The sequence below is a fragment of the Odocoileus virginianus genome, chromosome 5 (genome assembly GCF_023699985.2).
Source record: "Odocoileus virginianus isolate 20LAN1187 ecotype Illinois chromosome 5, Ovbor_1.2, whole genome shotgun sequence".
In the NCBI taxonomy this organism is placed as follows: Eukaryota; Metazoa; Chordata; class Mammalia; order Artiodactyla; family Cervidae; genus Odocoileus; species Odocoileus virginianus.
The window spans coordinates 74,218,825-74,242,684 of NC_069678.1; the positions used below are offsets into that span (position 1 = coordinate 74,218,825).

Genomic DNA, 23,860 nt, shown 5'->3' on the forward strand with positions numbered 1-23,860 from the left:
GGAAAATTACTTAGTTAGATATGATATCAACTTTCCAATCCAAAGGATAAAGATAAAATGAGTGGATAGATGTTTTCTTGGAATCTGTGAACACAGAAATCTTTAAAATAAGCATATAAAATTATGTTTGGATTTTCATCAGTGGAATTTTTTCTGTGAAAAGAAATAAAAAATTTTTAATACAGAAAATTTTCTTATCTAAGTTGAGAAGGAATGTTAATGAAAACAATTATATATACTTCTGCTTGTAGTCATGATGGACTACAGATTTATCCTTCTGTCTTAAACATTTAAAAACCTGAACAAAATATACAAAGCAACTGTTCTCAGACAACGGCAACATAAAGCTTAGTACAGGGATCTCTGAAAGAACTCACAGAGTAATGGAGAGAACAGAGGGAAAGCTCTCTGAAAATAGTTCCCATAGGGCCAGGAATAGTTTTATTCTCAAAACCACAATGGAAAGATCTCCTAACACAAAGAGCAACAGTGGAATCCTGAGGTTACTGCTTGAATAGCAACATCAGTTCAGCCTTGGAAAAATAAGGACTGTTCTGGATTCTGCCTAACAAAACATAAAAGCAAATCTCAAAAGGGTCAAACCACTTCTAAAAAACAACTATCCCAGAACAAACTCCTAAATAGTTAATGGAATATAAAAATTCCATTTACACCCAACAAATTAAAATTCATAATGTTTAATATTCAATCACAAGTTATGACGCATGCAATGAAACAGAAGAGTACAACTCGTAAAGAGTGTATTAATCAATCAATAGAAATGATACAAATGATAGAACTGTTTTAATGTTAAAACAATTATCATAAATATGCTCCTTTGAAACAATTACTGTTAGGGGAAGCACACTGACTGAAACCGCCCACTCTGGCCAGGCACCACAGTAACCATTTGTGTGAGTTATTTTACAACAGGAGGTCCTGGTAAGGAACACAGAACTAATAAGCCACCACTAACCAGAAGAGTTTGGGGAAAGTCAAAAGGAGATACCACGTGTCTGACCACCTCCCAGAATCCTTTTCACTGGCATCCATCTTGGCTGACCAATGCGTGCACCACTAGGAAAGACTCTGAGTCAGAAGGATAGACCAAAGACAACCCGGAAACTAATCCCATCACCATAAAACTCGAGACTGCGAGCCACATGGCAGAGCAGTTCTCCTGGGTTCCTTTACCCTACTGCTCTATACCTGGGTGCCCCTTCCCAATAATGTCTTGGACTGCAAGGAGATCCAACCAGTCCATCCTAAAGGAGATCAGTCCTGGGTGTTTATTGGAAGGACTGATGTTGAAGCTGAAACTCCAATACTTTGGTCATCTGATGGGAGAGCTGACTCATTTGAAAAGGCCCTGATACTGGGAAAGATTGAGGGCAGGAGGAGAAGGGGACGACAGAAGATGAGATGGTTGGATGGAATCACTGACTCGATGAACATGGGTTTGGGTGGACTCCGGGAGTTGGTGATGGACAGGGAGGCCTGGTGTACTGCGGTTCATGGGGTCGCAAAGAGTCAGACACAACTGAGCGACTAAAATGAACTGAACTGAACTGAACTATTGATTAATAGCAAGGACCAGGAGAAATATCAATAACCTCAGATATGCAGATGACACCACCCTTATGGCAGAAAGCAAAGAAGAACTAAAGAGCCCTCTTGATGAAAGTGAAAGAGGAGAGTGAAAAAGTTGGATTAAAACTCAACATTCAGAAAACTAAGATCGTGGCATCCAGCCCCATCACTTCATGGCAAATAGATGGAGAAACAATGGAAACAGTGAGAGACTTTATTTTAGGGGGCTCCAAAATCACTGCAGATGATGACTTCAGCCATAAAATTAAAAGACGCTTGCTCCTTGGAAGAAAAGATCTGATCAACCTATACAGCATGTTAAAAAGCAGGGTATTACTTTGCTGACAAAGATCCGTCTAGTCAAAACTATAGTTTTTTCAGTAGTCATGCACGGGTGTGAGAGTTGGACTATAAAGAAAGCTGAGTACCAAAGAATTGATGCTTTGAACTCTGGTGTTGGAGAAGACCCTTGAGAGTCCCTTGGACTGCAAGGAGATCCAACCAGTCCATCCTAAAGGAGATCAGTCCTGGGTGTTCATTGGAAGGACTGATGCTGAAGCTGAAATTCCAATACTTTGGCCACCTGATAAGAAGAACTGACTCACTAGAAAAGACTCTGATGCTGGGAAAGATTGAAGGTGGGGGGAGAAGGGGATGACAGAGGATGAGATAGTTGGATGGAATCACTGACTCAATGGACATGAGTTTGAGTAAGCTCTGGGAATTGGTGATGGACAGCAAGGCCTGGCGTGCTGCAGTCCATGGGGTTGCAAAGATTTGGACACGACTGAGCAACTGTACTGAACTATTGATTAAAATCTGCCCTAACATTTATTTTCTCTAGTTTCTACCTTGACAACAACCATACAAACTAAAAAACTGAACTTTCCCTGCTACTCCACAAAATCCTCTAAACACACTGTCCCTTATCTCAACCCCATCAGAGTAAGGGTAATTATTCTCCTGATTCTTATAATAATCATTTCCTTGTAGTAGCTCGTAGTTTTATCACCAAAGTGTCTGTGGACACTATATTTCAGACTTGACTTGAAAAAAAAATTATGGGCTTTTAAAATTCTTTTTTAATTTAAGGTTCCTCTCCACTACATTTTTTTCCTCTCAACACATCTGTTAAAGACCCAGACTGTTGGGACTGTGGTTTCCCACAGTCTGGACTTTGCAGATTGCGTATTCATGCAGGTCATCCTGTTCCTCTGTTCTCTGTCCCACAGATTGACAGCTGGATCCAGAATCTTGCAGACTCATTCTATCTCTTTGTCAAAACTATCAGTAGTGGTATATTCTTTCATCAGGAAGCATATGATTTTCTCTCTTTGTGTTGTTAGAAGCTCTTAGTGCTCAATGATTAGAACCAGTAATTCTTAAAACATTTTAGTCTCAAGACCACTTTACAATCTTAAAAATCACTGAAGATACCAGTACCTTTGATTATGACGATAATAGTTACAATATTTACCCTATTAACACTTCTAATAGGATATTTAAAATAACTTTCAATTCACTCAGAAAAAAAAAAACCATTACATGCTAACAAATAATTTAATGAAAATTATTATATCTCCCAAGAAAAACTGATCAGGGGCAATTGTTTTGCAAATATGCAATTCTGTTTAATGTCTCCTTTCATAAGAGGCAGGTGAATTCTTATATCTGACACAGCTGATTCTTCATTCAACTTTTGGTATTATTTTTTAGGTTGAATTCTACAAAGCAAATCTGAACTCACACAGATATGTGGTTAGAAAAGGGAGAAACACTTTAATAGCCTTTTAAGATAATTGTGGATATTCTTTATTAATACTAGACTAAAACGTGACAAGTGGGAGTTTCTGACAAGCTAAAAGCAATGTTGAATTTAAAAGAATATCAATGAACTTTTCATACTCTTGCTATACTCAAGCCCATTAAAATATTACCCTTTGAGTAGGGTGGTGTTCTGGCTTTTCTCTGGAGCCATTTCACATAATTTTCCAAACCTCTACCAGGAAGCTGGTATGTATCTGATCACCAGTGCTCTAGGAACAAGGCTGGTAATTACTATCATTTAATACTATGCAGAATTCCATTTAATTCCCTTTTTTCAACTTGGGCCTCACTCCTGTCTTCCACTAAACCTAAAGCTCAGATGATTCTAGAGATGCATTAGTTTAGTTTCTCCAGGCAACAAGTCTCTAATACCTTGATAAGGAACTGATAGTCACCTAGTGGTAAAAAGGATCTCAGAATCCAATCCAAATGTTTTTCTTCCCTCCTCTCATCTCCACCTCACTTGACATCTAGTACACGTAGGTCCTAAGCCTTCTTGAGTTCTGCAGAAAGACTCAGCCAGTATAACCCTTCTTTAGGAACTTGGGCTCTGAGTTTCTCTGTTTTGAGTCAGTAACTACACTTCCACCAGCTTTTAATCCAGTGTTTTTCTGACATCGTTCTGCTGTTTCCTCTCCTAGTCACTTCACCCTGATGGGTTAATGCTTTAATTTCTTTACTGTCATTTTTCTGAGATTCGGAAAGCACCAATAGAGATAAATTCATATTTCCAATCTACTGCTGCTGCTGCTGCTAAGTCGCTTCAGTCGTGTCCGACTCTGTGCGAGCCCATAGACGGCAGCCCACCAGGCTCCCCCGTCCCTGGGATTCTCCAGGCAAGGACACTGGAGCGGATTGCCATTTCCTTCTCCAATGCATGAAAGTGAAAACTGAAAGTGAAGTCGCTCAGTCGTGTCCGACTCTCAGTGACCCCACGGGCTGTAGCCTACCAGGCCCCTCCGTCCATGGGATTTTCCAGGCAAGAGTACTGGAGTGGGGTGTCATTTCCTTCTCCATCCAATCTACTACACTTAACCAAATGTCCTGACACATCATATTTAAACTGATTACCCTTTCCTTCTCCATATTATACATTCCTTAAGAAGTTGCGTCTTTGGTAATCATGCAGATGGAGCCCTCAAGAGGGGACTACTATATAAATTTTTTTAGAAAAAAAAATTTTAAGTATTTCCTGGTGGTCTAGTGGCTTAGAATCTGAGCTTCCAATGCAGGAGGCCCTGGGTTGATCCCTGGTTGGGGAGCTAGATCCAACATACCACAACGAAAGATCCTGTGTGCTGCAACTAAGACCTGACAATATTTTTTAAATATTGGATAAATAAATATTTTTAATAAATAAATATTTTTTAAAAGGAATGGGATTACTGCCCTTATAAAAAGATCCCCTGGATTTCCCTTGCCCCTTCTGCCACACATAGCTGTCTATGAAACACACAGCAGGACCTTAAAAGTTTAAGGCTGTTTTCATAGAAAGAGAACTTCCCATGGGAACCCTCTGTCACAAAGCATATCCATTTAATAGTGTTCAACTAACACTTACTGAGCTCTTCAGGCACAAGGCATTTTCAAAGTGCTAGAGGTATAGCAATTAATTAACCTGGGAGATGGCTATATGCAAAAGAAGAATATAGACATATAAAGAGAATTTCAGGATAAAATATAAAGTACTAAGACAGAGGTTAAGTACAGGGTTCTATGGGACAGTCAGGAGAATCAGAACTTCTCCTAGAAGATCTGAATTGATCTTCTAAAAATGCAAGCAAGTTAACCAAGTGAAGACAAATGGTCTTAAGGAGAGAAAACAACAGAAAGCAAGGCAACAGAGGCATAAAAAGGTTTGGGACGAAACTATCAGTACTTTGGCATCACTGGAGCATACACGTAGTGAGCATGTCAAGAAATGAGATTGTAGCTGCCTCTGGCCTCCTGAGTACCAAGCAGAGTACCATGTGAGAAACGCAAAGCTCGGAGGATGCAGAAAATCTGCCACCTATGCCAAGACGCTGAGCATCACTAAGATTTCTACTCTGCACTTGGAACTGAGGGGGGGTCCAACACGGAGTATTCCTGGAAGTGCAGGGCTGACGACAGTCACGACCTGCTTTCCTTTTGGGTAGGGGGCAAACCTTGCCTCAGTTACAAGTCCACACAACTTAGGATTCCACCCGTATTCTAAGGAGGTGCGGAGTTTGGGTCATCTTGAGGTCTTCACAAACTGCGTCCCAGGAAGAAAAGGGAAGAGGGAGGGAAAAAATAGCCTCAGAACAACGCTGCGACATTATGATTCCGCAGAGACATCAACATCATAACCCATCAACTCTGATTCCTCACAGACAAGGAGCCGAGCTGGGCGGTGGGAAGCCAGTGGCGCCCTCCGGTAGGAAGGGCAGACAGACGGACGGCGTCAAGTCCTGACACACCACCCCCACCCCCCGTTTCCTGGTCACTCAGGGCTCCCGCGGCCTCATCCAAGCTGAGCGGAGCAGGGAGCCCTCCTCCGAGGACCCACAGCTCTGTTTACTTTGGTCATCCCAACCCCCACCACAAACACCCGGTTCCGGAGCAGAGACTAAGAAGCGGCCAAAGACACGGCCCGAAATTTCGTGGGCACAGTGGGGGCGGAGCCGACGTAAAGGTTCCAGGTCTCTGGCTGATGCTGACTGAAGCCGCACCTGCGCCTGAGCTCTTGGGGCCGGGGACGGGGCAGGAGGCGGGCTAGGGGCGGGTCGGGCAGAACTGGGAGCGGGCGCGTGCGCGTGCGCGAAGCCGCCGGCGCGCTCTCCTTGTAGGGTGGGAATTGCTATGGGACTTTGGTGGACAAAGTTCAAGGCGAAAATTCACCGGTTGGTTGGAAACCCAGTCCCTTTCAGCCCTTGAAAAAGACTCTATAGCCTAGTACCAGTCCGTCAGGTTTAAGTTCTCTATGCCGAGAGCGATTGTGGCCTGCAGCAAGGCCTGAGATTGAGGGGAAGGCATGGCCAGAAGCCAGACTCACGAAAGGGTACCCTGAGGAAATATTTTGAAACTTTGGGAGTTGCTCTATATCCTATGGGTCGTAGTGCTTCGAAGAGATACAATACGGGGGAAGGGGGACGGATTTTATTATATGAATGTCTAAAATAAAATCAAAGTCCTATCACTAGCTGTGTGACTTCTGTGTGTGTGTGTTTATAATATGGTTTGTTCACTATTTATGTATCTTTGGTTTTGCTGGATGTTCCTTGCTTTGCGCACTTTCTCTGGTTATAAGGAGCAGCAGCTAGACTTCCTTGCCCTACACAGGCTTCTCACTGTGGTGGCTTCTCTTGTTGGGGAGCACAGGCTCTGGATGCCCGTTTCAGTAGTGTGGCGACCTGGGGCTTAATTGTTCAGGGGCTTGTGGGATCTTCCCAGACTGGGGATTTGAGCGAACCCGTGTCCCCTGCATTGGCAGACGGATTCTTATCCTCTGTGCCACCAGGAAGGTCCGCTGTGTGACCTTTTGTCTTGTGAGGATTAAGCGAGGTGATAGAAGCAAAGCCTTGATACAAGGACTATATGTATGTAGGTATGTTGTGGATAAATATATCCACATATATATGTGGATAAATATATATATTTAAGTGATGATATTTATTGGCTTATTCTGAATTTGCAGATTTTCCTACTGATAAGAATGTATCTGTAACCCCAAAATCAATACTCCAAGAGTCTGGAGGTGGAGGTGGGGGGAATAAATGTGAGTTGCCACATGTGTCTGTTCTCAGTTGAGGTTACATGCCGGGGTCCAGCCCCAGCAGGATCCAGGGGGTACCCTCGGGATGAACGGCGTTGGCGAAAGAAAGAGAGAGAAGACACATGAGACCAGCCTTGATAGGGCCAAGTCTGTGAGGGAGAGGGGGAGAGAGAGAGAGAGAGAGAGAGAGAGAGAGAGAGAGAGAGAGAGAGAGAGAGAGAGAGAGAGAGAGAGAGTGACCAGACGGGGGGTGCAGCAGAGTCTGGCAACGCTTTATTTTTTTACTGTGGCTTTAAGGGGAAGATAGTTTAACATCACATCAGCTTGTTCTTCACGAAACCAGGATGTTTTCTGCATACTTTTTTGTTTATGAGGGTCTTGTACATTATCTTCTGGCCTTGGGGCCTATTAACATTTTATGCAAGTCAGGTGACTGGAAGCCTATTTTCTGTTTCTACGGTGACCTTAACTGAAAGGTAGCAGTCTCATAGGGCAACAGTACAGAGTAGAAGTATAACCTTGTTAACATAAAAATTAATCCTTCTGCAGAAGTTGTCAGTTGTGTTTAAGAAGTTTACCCCAGACTGACTCTGCGACTTTGGTGAGGCAGCTTCTGCCTAGCACTCTTGGCTGACAATTAACAACCATCTCATTGTTACCACACTAGGGCTAAGTTCTTATTTCTCTAGATCTTTAACTATATTAACAATGGTTTCTATAACACAACCTTAGCACATTAAAAGCAAAAACACAGCAAGAAAATATTAACCCAATAGCTACTTTTAGAATAATTTTTCTTATGTTTTCTAATAGGACTCCTTCACCCCTCAAAAATGCTCTATGTCTATTAGGGCTTTTATATAATCAGGTTCTTTATGCTATTTTATGATTAGGATATTATAAGCATCATGCATATTAGTACCAAGGGCATAAATGCATTTGGTAACAAACTACCAGCAAAGGAGTTTAAATTAAAACACTCCTTTCACCCTGGATAATCTCATAAAATACCACCACCTGGGAAACTTATTGATTAAAGTTCTAAATTGATTCTTATTTGGAAAGAGATCGGGGAAGGCCTTCTTCCTGTGTCACAGAAATTAGGGAGTAGTCTATTGAGGCAGGCATCAGAAAGACAGATGCCATCTTTAAGGTGAGCGCCGGGGGCAGCTTTTCAAAATCCCTGAAAACCTGATCTGCCTCGCCTGTCAGGCCTTCTCCTCGTGACCTTGCCATGGGTGGGATCTCGTGAGCTGGCCTTTTCGAAACCCCTGAAAACCTGATCCGCCTTGCCCATCAGGTTTTCTCCCTCATGACCTTGCCATGGGTAGGGTCTCGTGTGTTGGCTCCCGGCAGTTACTAGACCCTGTCCAGTTCATGCTGTAAACAAATGTGTATCTCATGATTTCGTGCCATGTTTTCACATTTTTGTGTTTTATTGTTGATTTCACCATTTAAAAATCTCCTGCAACCATGGTGCCTGAAGTACTACCTGGTATACCTAGATACAAGAAGGGTGTGAGGTGCACTGTGAAGAAAATACTGAACTTGGCTCATACATGAGTTATAGTGTTATTGGCCCTAAGTTCAAATACGAATAACAAGATGTCTTTAAACAGAAACACATAAAACCAGCTTATTTATTGATCAACTGACAAAATATGTTGTGGGCAGAGACTTGCAGGTGCCTAACCCTGTATTTTCCTTAGGACCAATTGTTCAGTATTCACTAATTTGTGTTCACAGCAACTTTTAGAACATAACTAACACCAAAATCTGAGAATTGACTGGTGTATTTGTGTGTGTGTGTGTTTGTAAAATTTCTGAGGCCCCTTCCAGTCTTAAGAGTGTATGATAAGAGCCCCTCATAGATCTCCATAGGATAAAGCATCAAATGTTGGAAGGTCACCTACTCCAATTGTTCTTAGGACTGGTAGAATTTAAGGCCAGATGTCCATTTAGCAGAAAATTCACTTGGCTCTTGAGGAGTTACTGGGCAGGAGGTGAAAAGACAGAGGACTTGGGGCAAGCTGAGCTGTTTCTGAGACTGACCAACTATCCTCTGTGCCACCAGGAAAGTCCACTGTGTGACCTTTTGTCTTGTGAGGATTAAGCAAGGCGATAGAAACAAAGCCTTGATACAGGGACTATGTGTATGTAGGTATGTTGTGGATATATTATACATTTAGGGGATGATTTTTATTGGCTGATTCTGAATTTGCCTGCTCTCTACTGAATCAGAGCATCTGGGAGTAAAGCCTAGGCATCAGTGTTTAGAGTTTCTACCAGGTGATTCCAAAGAGCCTCCACTGGGCTAGGTAAAGAATTCCTGATTTAAGAATGAGTCAGCTTAGTAAAATCTTCACCTGATTAGACAAGGGGCAAAGACTCTCCCCTTTTCCTCCCTATCCCTCAGTTTCAGTTCAGTTCAGTCGCTCAGTCATGTCCAACTCTTAGCGACCCCATGGACCACAGCACACCAGGCCTCCCTGTCCATCACCAACTCATGTCCATTGAGTCGGTGATGCCATCCAACCATCTCATCCTCTGTTGTCCCCTTCTCCTCCTGCCCTCTATCTTTCCCAGCATCAGGGTCTTTTCAAATGGGTCAGCTCTTCACATGAGGTGGCCAAAGTTTTGGAGTTTTAGCTTCAACATCAGTCCTTCCAATGAACACCCAGGACTGATCTCCTTTAGGATGGACTGGTTGGATCTCTTGGCAGTCCAAGGGGTTCTCAAGAGTCTTCTCCAACACCACAGTTCAAAAGCATCAATTCTTTGGTGCTCAGTTTTCTTTCTAGTTCAACTCTCACATCCATACATGACTACTGGAAAAACCACAGCCTTCACTAGATGGACCTTTGCTGCAAAGTAATGTCTCTGCTTTTTAATACGTTGTCTAGGTTGGTCATAACTTTCCTTCCAAGGAGTAAGTGTCTTTTAATTTCAGGGCTGCAGTCACCGTCTGCAATGATTTTGGAGCCCAAAAAAATAAAGTCAGCCACTATTTCCCCATCTATCTGCCATGAAGTGATGAGACTGGATGCCATGATCTTAGTTTTCTGAATGTTGAGCTTTAAGCCAACTTTTTCACTCTCCTCTTTCACTTTATCAAGAGGCTCTTTAATTCTTCTTCACTTTCTGCCATAAGGGTGGTGTCATCTGCATATCTGAGGTTATTGATATTTCTCCTGGCAATCTTAATTCCAGCTTGTACTTCATCCAGCCCAGCATTTCTCATGATGTATTCTGCATATAAGTTAAATAAGCAGGGGGACAATATACAGCCTTGACGTACTCCTTTTCCTATTTGGAACCAGTCTATTGTTCCATGTCCAGTTCTAACTGTTGCTCCTTGACCTGTGTACAGATTTCTCATGAGGCAGGTCAGGTGGTCTGGTATTCCCATCTCCTTCAGAATTTTCTGGTTTGTTTTGAGCCACAGTCCAAGGCTTTGGCGTAGTTAACAAAGCAGAAATAGAAGTTTTTCTGGAACTCTCTTGCTTTTTCAATGATCCAGCAGATGTTGACAATTTGATCTCTCGTTCCTTTGCCTTTTCTAAACCAGTTTGAACATCTGGAAGTTCACAGTTCACATATTGCTGAAGTGTGACTTGGAGAATTTTGAGCATTACTTTACTAGTGTATGAGATGAGTGCAGTGGTGTGAGCATTCTCTGGCATTGCCTTTCTTTGGGATTGGAATGAAAACTGACCTTTTCTAGTTCTGTGGCCACTGCTGAGTTTTCCAAATTTTTTGGCATATTGAGTGCAGCACTTTCACAGCATCATCTTTCAGGATTTGAAATAGCTCAATGGGAATTCCATCCCCTCCACTAGCTTTGTTCATAGTGATGCTTCCCAAGGCCCACTTGACTTCACATTCCAAGGCCCACTTGACTTCACATTCCAGGATGTCTGGCTCTAGGTGAGGGATCACACCATCGTGTTATCTGGGTCATAAAGATCTATTTGTACAGTTCTTCTGTGTATTCCTGCCACCTCTTCTTAATATCTTCTGCCTCTATTAGGTCTATACCATTTCTGTCCTTTATTATGACCATCTTTGCTTGAAATGTGCCCTTGGTATCTCTAATTTTCTTGAAGAGATCTCTTGTCTTTCTCATTCTGTTGTTTTCCTCTATTTCTTTGCATTGATCACCGAGGAAGGCTTTCTTATCTCTCCTTGCTATTCTTTGGAACTCTGCATTCAGATGGGTATATCTTTCCTTTTCTCCTTTGCCTTTTGTTTCTTTTCTTTTCTCAGCTATTTGTAAGGCCTCCTCAGACAGCCATTCTGCTTTTTGTATTTCTATTTCTTGGGGATGGTCTTGATCCCTGTCTCCTGTACAGTGTCATGAACCTCTGTCCGTAGTTCATCAGGCACTCTATCAGATCTAGTCCCTTAAATTTATTTCTCACTTCCATGGTATAATTGTAAGGCATTTGATTTAGGTCTTACCTGAATGGTCTAGTGTTTTTCCCTACTTTGTTCAATTTCAGTCTGAATTTGGCAATAAGGAGTTCATGACCTAAGCCACAGTCAGCTCCCACTCTTGTTTTTGCTGACTGTGTAGAGCTTCTCCATCTTCGGCTACAAAGAATATAATCAGTCTGGTTTTGGTGTTGGTGATCTGGTGACGTCCATGTGTAGAGTCTTCTCCTGTGTTGCTGGAGTAAGGTGTTTCCTATGACCAGTGTGTACTTTCGGCAAAACTCTATTGGCTTTTGCCCTGCTTCATTCTGCATTCCAAGGCCAAATTTATCTGTTACTCCAGGTGTTTCTTGACTTCCTACTTTTGCATTCCAGTCCCCTATAATGAAAAGGACATCTTTTTTGGGTGTTAGTTCTAGCAGGTCTTGTAGGTCTTCATAAAACCATTCAACTTCAGCTTCTTCAGCATTACCGGTTGGGGTATAGACATGGATTACTGTGATATTGAATGGTTTGCCTTGGAAATGAACAGAGATCATTCTGTCGTTTTTGAGACTGCATCCAATTACAGCATTTCAGACTCTTCTGTTGACTAGCATAAGGCAGGCACTGAAGAGGTCACTAAGTGGAGAGTTGTTTCTTGAAACTCTGATTGGCTGACAAAGACAGCATTGTGATTGGTGGATAGGACAACCTAATAGAGCAAAAAGACACAGGGTCCAGGTTAATTATCATGCAACAAATGTTCCCTGTCCATTGGATATTGGTTTCAAAATAGGAGCCCATAGAGGTGGAAACGGAATAATAAACATCGTAGTTAATGCTGAAAAGATTGTAAAGGGACACTTGCCTTTCTGATGTGGAAGCCTAGATAATCCAAAAATTCTCCTACCACAAAATACCTAGAAATGCTGCATAAAATACAAGAAATGTTCTTTTAAATGCATATAATATAGGAGAGAGAAGTTTTCTGTTTTGATTTTATAGCCCTCTGTACTGTTTGAATGTATTACTTTTTTTTGTTACTCTAGTATGTCTTATTTTAATTTTTGTCAGAGTGTTTTATTTTCATTTAAACTATTTGTTTTTTAGTAGATAATACTTAAAACATGAATCAAGATTCAAAAATTTAAAAAGTTAAACTGCAAAATTTCTCTTTCCTACCCCTATTGCCAGCTCCCCAGTTTCTTTTCTCTAGCCTAGAAATATTTTATGTAGCTAGCTTATGACAGGAGTGGAAACATCCTGTGCACTCAGTCACTCAGTCGTGTCCTACTCTGCGACCCCATGAACTATAGCCCACCAGGCTCCTCTGTCCATGGAATTTTCCAGGCAAGAATAGTGGAGAAGTTTGCCATTTCCTGTTCCAGGGGATCTTCCCAATCTAGGGATCAAACCAACTTCTATTGTGTCTCCTGCATAAGCAGGTAGATTCTTTACCACTGCACCACTTGGAAAGCCACACCAAGTGTATATATCCACACCTAAATAATGCTGTCCCTCTCTATAACACAAATTTTCATTTTCACACACTATTCCACATGTTGACTTTTTTCATACAATAGATTCTGAAGCTCATATCAGAACTTTCTGTGTTTTTTCATAACTGCACAGTATTCAATTTATAGATAAACCATAATTTATTTAAGCAGTCCCTGTTGGATATTAACATGTTTTCCAGTCTTTTGCTATTATAAGCACTTCTGCAGTGAATGACTTTGTACATATGATCTTTCACACCTGTGTGGGTATATCTGTAGGCTAAATCCTTAAAATTGGAATTTCATAGTAAAAAAATAGAGGTAACATATACCTCTAAACATAAACTGGCAATTAGTCTCCATTAAAGACATTCCTATCATCATTGTCAGAGTGCTCTACATATATCCCTCAATAACTAAAACAGGACTTTCCTGGTGGTCCAGTGGTTAAGAATCCATCTGCCAACAGGGGACATGGGTTCAATCCCTGGTCTGGGAAGATTCCACATACCTTGGGGCAACTAAGCACATGCACCACAACTACTGACCACACACCCTAGGGCCCATGCTCTGCAACGAGAGAAGCCACTACAATGAGAAGCCCTTGCACCACAACTAGAGAATGCCCATGCACAGCAATATAGAGCCAAGAAACTAAAACCAGTAAATTAAATAAAAGTAACTAAAACAATAATTTTAAATTCATATTATAATTCAGAAGAGATTATTGAGGGAGTTTTGTTTAAAACCAGCAGGATTTAAAAGGAGAAAAAAAATGTTATTACCTATGGCCATATTATTACTACCACTCTAATCCTACCTCCATTGCTCCTTTGCTAAACTTCCTTGGAATCCCAGAAATAATCATAATGAGGCGAGGAGGCAGAGCACCTTTTTATTTTAAAAACCAGGCACCAGATTTCCTCTTAGGAAAAGAAGTTTCTTTACTTAGTGTGTTAGTTTGCTAGGGTTGCCATAACAAAGTCACAAACTGGATAATTTAAACAGCAGCAATGTATTTCTGCATAGTTCTGGGGGCTAGAAGTCTAGGATCAAGGTAATGGCAGGGTTCATTCTGTCTGAGGCCTTGGCTCCTCCTTGGCTTCTAAATGGCCATCTTCTGTTTTGTCTTCCCCTATACCCATCCATGTTTAAAATTTTTTTCTTCTTCTAAGGACATCAGTCATGTTGGTTTAGGGCCAACCCTAATCACCTCAGACTTCCCTGGTGGCTCAGATGGTAAAGCGTCTGCCTACAATGCGGGAGACCTGGGTTCAATCCCTGGGTTGGGAAGATCCCCTGGAGAAGGAAATAGCAACCCACTCCAGTATTCTTGCCTGGAAAATGCCATGGACAGAGGATCCTGGCAGGCTACAGTCCATGGGATCACAGAGAGTCAGACACGACTGAGAGACTTCACTTTCTTTTCTTTCTTTCACTTTCTAATAACCTCATTTTAACTTAATTACCTTTTTAAAGGCCCTATCTAGGGAGGGAGGTGGGAGGGGGGTTCAGGATGGGGAACACATGTAAATCCATGGCTGATTCATGTCAATGTATGGCAAAATCCACTATAATATTGTAAAGTAATTAGCCTCCAACTAATAAAAATAAAGGAAATTATACATATATATAAAGACCCTATCTACAAATACATTGAGAGGTACTGAGAGATAGGACTTCAACACATACATTTGGAGGAACACAATTCAGTCCATAACAGCTAGCATTAACCTCCTTAAGTAAGACAGGTGAAGTCCGATAATTGTTTCCCAACCTCCTGTAAAAATCTTTCTATGCAACCTCGTGTCTGTGATTCTTTAAGGAGTGGCAGAATTGGAGTTGTGTCCAGTAATGTGGAGAAAAGGGACAGGGAGAGATGGCCTGGTGATCCATAACCTGAATCAATTCACTGGAAACAAGAGCAGCTCACAAATAACCACAAGTGACATAACCTCAATTAATCTTGAGGGTCACAGAGATGAACTACCATGAGGTAGTGACAAAGATTCTATCACCAGATATCAGCGCTAAGATGGTGGAGGAATAGGACGGGGAGACCACTTTCTCCCCCACAAATTCATCGAAAGATCATTTGAATGCTGAGGAAATACCACAAAACAACTTGTGAACGATGGTGGAGGACACCAGGCACCCAGAAAGGCAGCCCATTGTCTTCGAAAGGAGGTAGGACAAAATATAACAGATAAAAAGACAGACAAAAGAGTTAAGGATGGAGACTCATCCTGGGGAGGAAGTCATAAAACAGAAGTTTTCAAACACCAGGAAACCATTTCACCAGCGGGTCTGTGGGGAGTTTTGGAATCTCAAAGGGCAACATAACTGGGAGGAATAAATAAATAAATAAAACCCACAGATTATGCGCCTAACTGCAATTCCCAGCAGAGAAGTAGCCCAGATGCTGGCATCAGCCACCAGCAACTAGGGGCTGAACAGGCTGAACTAGGGGCTGCATTGCTTAGGGTTAGGACCAGGCCTGAATGCCCTGAGGGCAATCTGAGGGAGCTAACATGAGATAGCAACCCAAACTGTGGGATAGCCAGAGAGATAGAAAAAAAAAAAGAGGAAAGAGAGACAGAGAGCTTTCCCCCGAAAAGCTCTAACCTAAGGCACTGCCGGGCCTGCTCCAGAACAAAGGACAGAGCGAATACCAGAGGAAAGCTAGCCAGCAGCGGACCGGCCCATCCCCCACCGGAGGCAGGGAGGCAGGCGGGCGACAGCCAGAGCCAGAAGGCAAGGGGCAAACTCAGCCCCAGAGACGGCATCCTCTACCAAACTGCAAGCAGACTCCCAGTTACTAACCAAGTCTTCCTGGGGTTCTGGACGGCTGACATCCGCCAGGAGGGTCACAGCCACAGATCAGCTCCCCAGAGGAGACAAACGGCACACCTGAGACAGAGCTCCCGCTGCCGCACAGGAAGCCGAGCGGCTGGGACGGAGGAGGGGATAAGACGCACCGCACCTGGGGAGAGTGCGCGCACCAAGCACCTGGTCGCCTGAGCTGCTCGGACCGGGAAGGGCACAAAACGCAGGCCCAACTGAGTCTGTGCCCTTGTGGAGAACCTGAGAACCTGAACCTGAGCGGCTTAGACCTGGGAAGTGCACGCAACCCAGAGCTCGCTTTAGACAGTTCCCCTGCAGAGCAACCTGGAGCCTGAGCAGAGTACACTGGGGAAGCACACACGCCGTGAGCAGAGGGCAAACCCACTGTGGCCCAGACACCGCGAGCGCTCCCCACACAGGCCGGTGATGTTTGTTTGCGGTGTTCCTCCCTCCCCGCAGCACAATTGAACAAGTGAGCCTAAATAAATGACCATGTTTGCCTCCTTGTGTCAGGGCAGAAGTTAGATATTGAAGAGACTTGCAAACAGAGGACGCCAAAATAAACAAAGAATAAGGAACCGCTTTAGAAGTGACAGGTACAATGGATTAAAACACTGTAGTTAGCATTGACTACATTGGAAGGGACCTATAGACCTTGAGAAGAAGTGTAAACTGGAACAAGGATCAATCTGAAACTGAACTGACCCCACACTGCCCTCAACAGATCCAGAGAAATTCCTAGATATATTTTACTAATATCATTTTTTAATTTTTTAATTTTTTATTTTTAAGTTCTTTATTACTCCTTTAATTTTCACTTTTAAAACCTACTATTACCTTGCCAAAAAAAAAAAGACCTTATTTTTAAAGCAAATTTCATATATCTTTTTTATAACTTTTGTGATTTTGTTTTGTTTTTTTAATATTGTATTTTTGAGAGTCTAACCTCTACCCTAGATTTTTAATCTTTGCTTTGTGGTATTATCAATTTTGTACCTTTAAGAGTCAAATCTTCAGTACCCATTTTTACTTAGGAGTGTGACTACTGGCTCGATTGCTCTCTCCACTTTTGACTCTCCTTTTTCTCCCCCAGGTCACCTCTATCTTCTCCCTCCCCCTTCTCTTCTCTACTTAACCCTGTGAATCTCTTTGGGTGTTCCAGGCTGTGGAGACCAAATAGGGAATTGATTACTGGCTAGACTGCTCTCTCCCCTTTTGATTCCCCCTATTCTCTGCATGGTCACCTCTATCTCCCTCCTCCCTCTTCTCTTCTCTTCTCCATGTAACTCTGTGAACCTCTCTGGGTGTCCCTCACTGTGGAGAATCTTTTCACCATTAACCTAGATGTTTTATCATCAGTGCTGTATGGATGGAGAAGTCTTGAGGCTACTGTAAGAATAAGACTGAAAGCCAGAGGCAGGAGGCTTAAATCCAAAACTTGAGAACACCAGAAAACTCCTGACTCTAGGGAAAATTAATTAACAAGAGCACATACAAAAGCCTCCATACCTACACTGAAACCAAGCTCCATCCAATAGCCAACAAGTTTCAGAGCAAGACATACCAAGCTAATTCTCCAACAATGCAGGAACATAACCCTGAGCACAAAAATAAAGGTGGCCAAAAGTCACGCCAAACCCAGAGACACCTCAAAACTCACTACTGGACACTTCATTGCACTCCAGAGAGAAGAGATCCAGCTCCACCCACCAGAACACTGATGCAAGCTTCCCTAACCAGGAAAGCTTGACAAGCCACTTGTCCAATCCCACCCACAGGAATGAACCTCCACAATAAAGAGGAACCAAAAACTTCCAGCATACAGTAAGGCAACCCCAAACACAGCAACCTAAACATGATAAAAAGGCAGAGAAATATTTAGCAGGTAAAGGAACATGATAAAAGCCCACCAAACCAAACAAAAGAGGAGGAGATAGGGAGTCTATCTGATAAAGAATTCAGAATAATGATACTAAAAATGATCCAAAATCTTGAAAACAAAATGGAGTTACAGATAAATAGCCTGGAGACAAGGATTGAGAAGAAGCAAGAAAAGTTTAACAAGGACCTAGAAGAAATAAAGAAGAGTCAATCAATAATGAATAATGCAATAACTGAGATCAAAAGCACTCTGGAGGGAACCAACAGTAGAATAACTGAGGCAGAAGATAGGCTAAATGAGGTGGAAGATAGAATGACAGAAATAAATGAAGCAGAGAGGGAAAAAAAGAAAAAAGAATTAACAGGATAAACCCAAGGCGAAACACCCCAAGCCACATATTAATCAAATTAACAAAGATCAAACACAAAGAACAAATATTAAAAGCAGCAAGGGAAAAACAACAGATAACTCACAAGGGTATCCCCATAAGGATAACAGCTGATCTTGCAATAGAAACTCTTCAAGCCAGAAAGGAATGGCAGGACATACTTAAAGTGATGAAAGAGAAAAACCTACAACCCATATTACTGTCCCCATCAAGGATCTCATTCAAATACGGAGAAATCAAAAGTTTTACAGATAAGCAAAAGCTCAGAGCACCACCAAACCAGCTCTTCAACAAATGCTAAAGGATCTTCTCTAGATAGGAAACACAGAAAAGGTTTATAAACTCGAACCCAGAACAACAAAGTAAATGGCAACAGGATCACACTTATCAATAATTACCTTAAATGTAAATGGGTTGAATGCCCCAACCAAAAGACAAAGACTGGCTGAAAGGATACAAAAACAAGACCCCTACATATGCTGACTACAAGAGACCCACATCAAACCTAGGGACACATACAGACTAAAAGTGAAGGGCTGGAAAAAGATATTTCATGCAAATGGAGACCAAAAGAAATCAGGAATAGCAATACTCACATCAGATAAAATAGACTTTGAAATAAAGGCCATGAAAAGAGACAAAGAAGGACATTACATAATGATCAAAGGATCAATCCAAGAAGAAGATATAACAATTATAAATATATATGCACCCAACATAGGAGTACCACAATATGTAAGGCAAATGCTAGCAAGTATGAAAGGGGAAATTAAAAGTAACACAATAATAGTGGGAGACTTTAATACCCCACTCACACCTATGGATAGATCAACTAAACAGAAAATTAGCAAGGAAACACAAACTTTAAATGATACAATGGACCAGTTAGACCTAATTGATATCTATAGGACATTTCACCCTAAAACAATGAATTTCACCTTTTTCTCAAGTGCACACGGAAACTTCTCCAGGATAGATCACATCCTGGGCCATAAATCTAGCCTTGATAAATTCAAAAAAATTGAAATCATCTCAAGCATCTTTTCTGATCATGATGTGGTAAGATTAGATGTCAACTACAGGGGAAAAAAACTGTTAAAAATACAAACATATGGAGGCTAAACAACACACTTCTGAAAAACCAACAAATCACAGAAGAAATCAAAAAAGAAATCAAAATATGCACAGAAACGAATGAAAATGAAAACACAACAACAACAACCCAAAACTTATGGGATTCAGTAAAAGCAGGGCTAAGGAGAAGGTTCGTAACAATACAAGCCCACCTCAAGAAGCAGGAGAAAAATCAAATAAATAACCTAACTCTACACCTAAAGCAACTAGAGAAAGAAGAAATGAAGCATCCCAGGGTTAGTAGAAGGAAAGAAATCATAAAAATTAAGGCAGAAATAAATGCAAAAGAAACAAAGGTGACCATAGCTAGAATCAGCAAAGCTAAAAGCTGGTTCTTTGAGAATATAAAATAGACAAACAAACCATTAGCCAGACTCATCAAGGAAAAAAGGGAGAAGAATCAAATAAACAAAATTAGAAATGAAAATGGAGAGATCACAACAGACAACACTGAAATACAAAGGATCATAAGAGACTACCATCAGCAACTATATGTCAATAAAATGGACAACTTGGAAGAAATGGACAAATTCTTAGAAAAGCATAACTTTCCAAAACTGAGCCAGGAAGAAATAGAAAATCTTAACAGACCCATCACAAGCACAGAAATTGAAACTGTAATCAGAAATCTTCCAACAAAAAAAAGCCTAGGACCAGAGGACTTCACAGCTGAATTCTACCAAAAATTTAGAGAAGAGCTAATACCTATCCTACTCAAACTCTTCCAGAAAATTGCAGAGGAAGGTAAACGTCCACTCATTCAATGAGGCCACCATTACCCTAATGCCAAAACCAGACAAAGATGCCACAAAAAAAAAGAAAACTACAGGCCAATATCACTGATGAACATAGATGCAAAAATCCTTAACAAAATTCTAGCAAACAGAATCCAACAACATATTAAAAAGATCATATATCATGACCAAGTGGGCTTTATCCCAGAGATGCAAGGATTCTTCAATATTTGCAAATCAATCAATGTGATATACCACATTAGCAAATTGAAAGATAAAAACCATATGATCATCTCAATAGATGCAGAGAAAGCCTTTGACAAAATTCAACATCCATTTATGATAAAAAAAAAAAAACCCGCCAGAAAGGCATATAAGGAACATACCTCAACATAATAAAAGCCATATATGATAAACCCACAGCAAACATTATCCTCAATGGTGAAAAATTGAAAGCATTCCCCCTAAAGTCAGGAACAAGACAAGAGTGCCCACTCCCTACTACCATTCAACATAGTTTTGGAAATTTTAGCCACAGCAATCAGAGAAGAAAAAGAAATAAAAGGAATCCAGAATGGAAAAGAAGTAGTAAAACTCTCACTGTTTGCAGATGACATGATCCTCTACATAGAAAACCCTAAAGACTCCACCAGAAAATTACTAGAGCTAATCAATGAATATAGTAAAGTTGCAGGATATAAAATTAACACACGGAAATCTCTTGCATTCCTATACACTAACAATGAGAAAACAGAAAGAGAAATTAAGGAAACAGCTCCATTCACCATTGCAATGAAAAGAATAAAACACTTAGGAATAAATCTACCTAAAGAAACAAAAGACCTATATATATAAAACTATAAAACACTGATGAAAGAAATCAAAGAGGACACAAATAGATAGAGAAATATACCATGTTCATGGATTGGAAGAATCAATATAGTGAAAATGAGTACACTACCCAAAGAAATCTATAGATTCTATGCAATCCCTATCAGGCTACCAACGGTATTTTTCAGAGAACTACAACAAATAATTTCACAATTTGTATGGAAATACAAAAAACCTCGAATAGCCAAAGCAATCTTGAGAAAGAAGAATGGAACTGGAGGAATCAACCTGCCTGACTTCAGGCTATACTACAAAGCTACAGTCATCAAGACAGTATGGTACTGGCACAAAGACAGAAATATAGATCAATGGAACAAAATAGAAAGCCCAGAGATAAATCTACGCACCTTTGGACACCTTATCTTTGACAAAGGAGGCAAGAATATACAATAGAGAAAAGACAATCTCTTTAACAAGTGGTGCTGGGGAAACTGGTCAACCACTTCTAAAAGGACAAAACTAGAACACTTTCTAACACCATACACAAAAATAAACTCAAAATGGATTAAAGATCTAAATGTAAGACCAGAAACTATAAAACTCCTAGAGGAAAACATAGGCAAAACACTCTCTGACATAAATCACAGCAGGATCCTCTATGACCCACCTCCCAGAGTAATGGAAATAAAAACAAAATAAACAACTGGGACCTAATAAAAAAAAAGCTTTTGCACAACAAAGGAAACTATAAGCAAGGTGAAAAGACAGCCCTCAGAATGGGAGAAAATCATAGCAAATGAAGAACTGAGAAAGAATTAATCTCAAAAATATACAAGCAACTCCCGTAGCTCAATTACAGAAAAATAAGTGACCCAATCAAAAAATGGGCCCAAAAACCATTAAATTGTAATATTTATAATTATTTAGTTAAAAATAAAGTTTAATGAGGAATAAATTAAAACAAGAAAAAAGTGTTGAAATGACTCAAATGTTCATCAGCTGGTGATTGAATAAATAAAACATGCAATGCAATATTATTCAGCCATCAAATGAATGGAGTTCTGATACATGTTATAACATGCCATAACTCTGAAAAGATCATGTTAATTAAAAGAAGCCAGGCATAAAAGGCTGCATATTGCATTATTCTGTTCATGTGAATGAATATGTCGCAGCCTAGGTAATTCTCTAAAGACAGAAAATAGAGGAGTGGATGCCAGAGTCAAATGAAGGGGGAAATGGAAAATGTCTGCCAACTGGATAGTGTTTCCCGTTAGAATGATGAAAATATTCTAGAATGAGGGAGTGGTTATGGTTATGCAACCTATAAAGAAATAATAAATCAATGAATAATACAGTTTAACTGCTAACAAACACATGAAAAGATGCTCAACATCACTCATTATCAGATAAATGCAAATCAAAACCACAATGAGGTACCATCTCATGCTGGTCAGAATGGCTGCTATCAAAAAGTCTACAAACAATAAATGCTAGAGAGGGTGCAGAGAAAAAGGGACCCTCTTACACTGTTGGTGGGAATGCAAACTAGTACAGCCACTATGGAGAACAGTGAGGAGATTCCTTAAAAAACTGGAAATAGAACTGCCATACGACCCAGCAATCCCACTGCTGGGTGTACACACCAAGGAAACCAGAATTGAAAGAGACACATGTACCCCAATGTTCATCACAGCACTGTTTACAATAGACAGGACATGGAAGCAACCTAGATGTCCATTGGCAGACAAATGGATAAGAAAGCTGTGGTACATATACACAATGGACTATTACTCAGCTATTAAAAACAATGCATTTGAATCAGTTCTAATGAGATGGATGAAACTGGAGCCTATTATACAGAGTGAAGTAAGTCAGAAAGAAAAACACCAATACAGTATATTAACACATATATATGGAATTTAGAAAGATGGTAACTATGAGCCTATATGAGAGACAGTGAAAGAGACACAGATGTAAAGAACAGACTTTTGGAGACTCTGTGGGAGAAGGCGAGGGTGGGATGATTTGAGAGAATAGCATTGAAACATATATATTATCATATGTGAAATAGATCACCAGTCCAGGTTGGATGCATGAGACAGGGTGCTCAGGGCTGGTGCACTAGGATGACCCAGAGGGATGGGATGGGGAGGGAGGTGGGAGGGAGGTTCAGGATGGGGAACACATGTACACCCACGGCTGATTCATGTCAGTGTATGGCAAAACCCACCACAATACTGTAAAGTAATTAGCCTCCAATTAAAAAAAGAAAAGATTCTATCACCAGACTCTAGCCAGGATCCTCTGAACCCTCTTCTCTACTAGGCTTCAGCCTCCCCTAAAGTCGTGAGAGCAGATTTTACAAGGAGAATGAAGGAATAGGGAGGTGGGTGAGCCAGGACTGTGTACAGTCAGGGAAGTGAAAACTTTCAAAATACGCAGAGCTGGGTTAGTTCACATGGAACTATTCTAGGTTTGCTGTCCCTTATGCAAGCTTAGGCTCCCTCAGAGACTGGGAGATAGGAGTCTTACCTTCAGGTATTGGCTGGAACAAACAGTAATTTCTTTTGGCAGTCTTGCGTTTTCTCAGGCAGGCACTTTAAAAGGGGCTAGAGTCGTCCTAGGGATGTGTCCTTGAGCTGTTAGAAACTATGTTAAGGGTTCAGTTCATGCTGGACATTTCTCTTTTGCAACAGTATATTATTGATTAAAATCTGTTTTCACTACTTTAGCTTTCCGCTTTCTGTATCTTTGGCACTTATCACTTTTATTACCCGCGCTTTACAGATTAAAATTTTGGCACTTAGATTGGCAGCCTTGTTCAAAAGCACACAGCAGAGCCGGGCTTTCTCCTTACCCGTGTCTTCCGGTTTCCTACAGGCTCAGGGAGCCGCGCAGGGCTCTCAGCCCATAGGAGGAGCAGTTTGTCAAGGCCTGGAGCAGAGCGGCGAGCTTTCAGCGGGAGGCGGTGGTGCA

General features: G+C 41.1%; 1 protein-coding gene and 1 long non-coding RNA gene across 2 annotated transcripts in view; both read right to left on the minus strand.

Annotated features, from left to right (window-relative positions):
- The window catches only part of ZYG11A (zyg-11 family member A, cell cycle regulator), a 133,279-nt gene that overhangs the window by 11,634 nt on the left and 97,785 nt on the right, over window positions 1-23,860 (minus strand). The gene's annotated exons all lie outside the window — the stretch shown is intronic.
- LOC139035235 (uncharacterized) lies at window positions 7,405-23,743 on the minus strand. The gene is made up of 2 exons (XR_011487868.1): window positions 23,417-23,743; window positions 7,405-12,281 (listed from the first exon to the last, which is right to left on the minus strand). It is a non-coding gene; the product is annotated as an uncharacterized lncRNA (long non-coding RNA).